Source organism: Nomascus leucogenys, chromosome 19, assembly GCF_006542625.1.
Source record: "Nomascus leucogenys isolate Asia chromosome 19, Asia_NLE_v1, whole genome shotgun sequence".
Lineage (NCBI taxonomy): Eukaryota > Metazoa > Chordata > Mammalia > Primates > Hylobatidae > Nomascus > Nomascus leucogenys.
The window spans coordinates 39,891,354-39,896,161 of record NC_044399.1 but is presented as its reverse complement, the minus strand read 5'-3'; the positions used below and the strand labels follow the sequence as shown (position 1 = coordinate 39,896,161).

At 52.5% G+C, this 4,808-nt stretch overlaps 1 long non-coding RNA gene across 1 annotated transcript; it reads left to right on the top strand.

The window, feature by feature from the left end:
- Nucleotides 1-1,526: 1,526 nt before the first annotated feature.
- LOC101177131 lies at nt 1,527-4,588 on the top strand. The gene is made up of 3 exons (XR_004026966.1): nt 1,527-1,770; nt 2,537-2,600; nt 3,349-4,588. It is a non-coding gene; the product is annotated as an uncharacterized LOC101177131 (long non-coding RNA).
- The last annotated feature ends 220 nt before the right edge of the window (nt 4,589-4,808 follow it).

The window sequence follows — 4,808 nt, the reverse complement described above, 5'->3', positions numbered from 1 at the left end:
CTGCCCTTGGCCATGTCTGTTCTTCAGAGATGAGAAGATGGCCCCAGATGACCCTTGGCTGCCCCATCCCTGTCCTAGAACCAGCCCTGCCACTTCCTAAATGTGGACTCATTTCTTAACATCTCTCAGTTGCCATCAAATGGGGGCGATTGTGTCTACGTTGCCAGATGGCTAAGGAACTCAAAGAGGATGTCTCAAATGCACTTCCTCCAGAGCCTGCACACAATCAGCGCTCAGCCAATGGCAGCTATTGTTGTTTTATCATCAATAGTATTTAACCTCTCCAAACCTTGGCTCCTTTTCTATGGAGTGGGAATTATAATACCCACTTTCGTTTCCCCCATCAACGCAAGTAGGCATTCCAATAATACCAACTACACATGTCTGGGAGGAACGCACGATGATGCAGGTAGAGAGGGCTCAGAAACTGTGAAAAGCAGGTCACGCGCTCTGGCACCATGGCTACCTTTTCGGGGAGCCTGTTTCCTGAGCCTTCTGTTCTTCACCAGAATTTTCAGGGTTGTGATGTTTTTCTCTTCAAAAGCATCTCCTCTGTAGCCCACTCCCCACCCCCAACAAACTTTTTTGAGCTAAAGAGAAAAAAAAACCATAAAAATGGACAAGTGTTTAGTTGGCCACGTGCAGTGGCTCACGCCTGTAATCCCAGCACTTTGGGAGGCTGAGGCAGGTGGATCTCTTGAGGTCAGGAGTTTGAGACCAGCCTGGCCAACATGGTGAAACCCTGTCTCTACTAAAAATACAAAAAAAGTAGCCGAGTGTGGTGGTGGATGCCTGTAATCCCAGCTATTTGGGAGGCTGAGGTGGGAGAATTGCTTGAACCTGGGAGGTGGAGGTTGCAGTGAGCCGAGATCATGCCACTGCACTCCAGCCTGGGTGACAGAGTGAGACTCTGTCTCCAAAAACCGAAAACCAAAACAAAAACAAAACAAAAAAGAAAAGTGTTTTGTCTCTTTTTTGCCTCTGCATGCGCCCTGGGGTCAGCTGGAGTCTTCCCACCCTTTACAATATAACAAGGGTGATTCAAATCCCCCATCCTGGAGGTGGTAAAACTCAAAAGACAGTTGAGGGTAGAAGATGAAATGGCACGCATCTCAAAGACAGAGAGCAGAGAAGGTGTGCAGGTGCAGAAAGGACTGCTAGTGTCCACAGGGAACCCAAGGCCACTGACCTGGAGGGTGGGAGAGAAATGGGTGGGAATCGGAGGATGTTGGGAGTGGGAGGAAGGTGGCCCACACCTAAGCTGGGAGGCCCTATTGGAGTGCACAGGCCCCTTTGCTTGAAATCCAGGAGAAGGGGGCTCCTGAGGCTAGAATTTGTGTAGTTCTTAAAAGTTTTCAGAAGCACATTTCCCCCTGTAGATTCTTTCCTGGAACAATCCCACCAAGCCTGCAAGGTGAGGAAGGAAATTGAACACGCCCCTTCTGAGCTCCTCAGGTGCACCTCGTGCTGCTGTCCTGGGGCCATCTCCCAACTCCTCCCAACCCCTCATGGCCCTGCTCTGGAGCAGATAAATATTCCTCACGCCAGCAGGTGAGGAGGCTGGGGCCAAGTAACAGCTAGTGGGGGAGCAGAGACAAGACAGGCGAGCCTGTGACAGAGCGAGACCCTGTCTCAAAAAACAAAAACAAGACATGTGAGCTTGGACTCCAGTGTGGAATCCCGTGTCCGCTCAGTGCACCTTTCTGCCGCTGAAAGTACAAGTGGAGAGGGGAAACCCACAGGTGGAGCTGACCATGAGGACTGTCATAGGTGAGCTCAGGGGCTTGGGCGCCACCCCACAGGCCATGGGGAGCTGCTGATGAACTCTGGGAGTGACATGAGGAACGTGGCGTTTCAGGACAGTTGCCTTCTTAATGAAGAGGACTGTGCTGAGTCTGGTGTAGCCAGGGGTGGCAGGAGCCAGCTGACATGGGTATGAGGGCTACTCCCTGACCCTCTCGGGGGGTGTTACTAGCAGCAGCCACTGCAGCCCTGAGCCCCAGGAACACCATTGTGGAGGCTTCCAGTGCCTTCTCGGAGCTACCCAGCTTTCCCTCACCCAGGGGCTGGTCCTTGGTTCCCACCTGCTGCCATTTTTCCAGCTTTGAGAGGCAAACCCAGAAATCAGCCCTCCAGCTTCCTCTACCAAGAAGACTGGCGGTTACAGGCCAGGCGCGGTGGCTCACGCTTGTAATCCCAGCACTTTGGGAGGCCGAGGCAGGCGGATCACGAGCTCAGGAGATCGAGACCACGGTGAAACCCCGTCTCTACTAAAAATACAAAAAAATTAGCCTGGCGTGGTGGCGGGCGCCTGTAGTCCCAGCTACTCGGAGAGGCTGAGGCAGGAGAATGGCGTGAACCCGGGAGGCGGAGCTTGCAGTGAGCCGAGATCGCGCCACTGCACTCCAGTCTGGGCGACAGAGCGAGACTCCGCCTCAAAAAAAAAAAAAAAAAAAAAAAAAAAGACTGGCGGTTACAACCCTGGCTCTGTGGGGCTTCTCTTGCCCTCTCTTCTGACTGCCCCACTTGGCTCCAGGTGAGGGTGAGAGGAAGCTGGAGATGGAAGATGCAGCCGGGGGAACCCACCAGGCAGGTCCCAGGTGAGAAGGGTGGGTGGGGAACCCGGCACTGGCCCAGGGAACTGGAACTGTCCAGCAACCCTGGGGAAGGTAACAAACCACCACTGAGTAGGCAGTGACCTGTTGGGGGTCGGTGAGAGGAGCCCATAGGCTGCAAAAGGCACATTGGGGGCTCCCTCTTCCCATTCACACTTCACCCTCCATTCACCCCAGCTTGGCCCAGGGCTAGGCAGGGCAGGCGCTGATCAGTCATCAGTAATGCTGCGATCACAGTTTTCAGAGCTCCTTCCCTGCCTTAGCCCTCTTGATCCCTCCACAGCTCCTTGCAGGAGGGAGGTAGGGCAAGCTTCGTCTTAGTTTACAGATGTGGAAACTGAGGCTCAGAGAGCTCATATGACTTCTCAAAGCCATGCAGTTGATGAGGGACAGAGTGAGGTCTAAATGCAGGACCTCCCAAGAATGGTGGACTTTTCCTGTCTGCCTTGTCCCCCCCACATCCTCTGTCAACTCCAGGAAGATTGGTCTGGGGACCCCTGCAAAGGCACAGATGGGAATAAGCACCCTTGGTCAAAGGATGATAAGGAAAATGGTGGACAGATGGGTCGAAGAAGGATTGCTTGATTGAATTATTGAGAACTTATTTCCCTGAGCCTCCATCAGGTGATCCTTGTATCTGTCCTGGAACACTAGACCACCCAGAAACAGGTGCAGCAGCCCAGGCCAGCCCAGGCCGCTCAGTCTGCTCCTCCTGTTGCCTCTCCTCCTCCAGGGAACTCTTTGAATAAGAGGACACCAGATCATGCCTGCAGTTCCAGCCAGGGTGAGGTTGAAACACTTATGCTTCCTATTTAAAGCCACGTCTCATTCATCATTTCAGCACCAATCAACAATTAAACCTGATTCAATGGAGCCCTGACAACTAATTTAAACCGAGCCTCACAATCGGCCTGACGCTGGCTATTTAAAACTCTGTCCTGGCCTCTGGGGCCTTTCGGAATCAGGACTGTTTGTCCTGCCAAGAGCAAAGTCCCACCCGCTGTGGCCTGGATCCCCATGTATGTAGTGTGCAGGGTCTGTTCCAGCCATCACTGTCTCTGCCCGGCTCCCTGTAGGGCTGTAGGAGGGTTCTGGGAGAGGCTGGGAATGCCAGGAGGAGGAATTGGTGAAGCAAAGAAAAGGCAAAAGCCCACTGAGAGGTCTAATGAGCCCCAGGTGCACACACTTGTGTTGTGTGTGGCTTTCTTCAGGCCCTGGGCAAATGTAGAGGCCTGGGGTGTATTGGGAGCATCAGAACCCAGGTCGAGTCCTGACTCTAATCCATAAACCAGTTCCGTGACCTTGCCCAGGTCCTTCCTTAGTTTCCTCACCAGTGTGGTGAAAATAACAAAGATCTCTTCTCAAACCGTCTCCCTGGGAGTTAAGAGATTCCCCCATATCTGGTGATCCCAGGTAGAGCACATGGAAAACCACTAAGTCCTAAAGAATAAAAGTTCTGAGCAGAGCAGGCCTGAGCTTGTATGGGGCCTAGTGCTGTGGGGCAGCATGGCAGATTCCAGCCTGTGGTCATTACAGGGTTGCCTGGTGTCCCCATGGCTCTCTAGGGCTGATGGAAAACAGCTTCATATCACTAAGTGTGGACAATAACCCCTCCAGGCTGAGAACTGGGTCCAGACTTGGGTAGTCAGAGACATCTTCCTGGAGGCAGTTGACTTGAGCCGAGCTTTGGAGGCTGCAAGAATTGAGTAAGTCGGCCGGGCGAAGTGGCTCACGCCTATAATCCTAGCACTTTGGGAGGCTGAGGCAGGTGGATCACCTGAGGTCAGGAGTTCGAGACTAGCCTGGCCAACATGGTGAAACCCCATCTTTACTAAAAATACAAAATAAAAATTAGCTGAGCATGGTGGTGGGCACCTATAAGCCCAGCTACTCAGGAGGCTGAGGCAGGAGAATTGCTTGAACCCAGGGGGTGGAAGTTGCAGTGAGCCGAGATCATGCCACTTCACTCCAGCAAAACTCCATCCAAAAAAAAAAAGAACTGAGTAAGCCTAGAAAGAGGGAAGCCAAACCAGGCAGAGCCACTTAGAGCTAGCAGAGCTTCCACAGCCATTTCCTACTGGATCCTCAAACACCCCTTTTGGAGCACATTGAGAGTTTCAAAGATCAGATAGTTGTAGATGTGTGGTATTATTTCTGAGGGCTCTGTTCTGTTCCATTGGTCTATATCTCTGT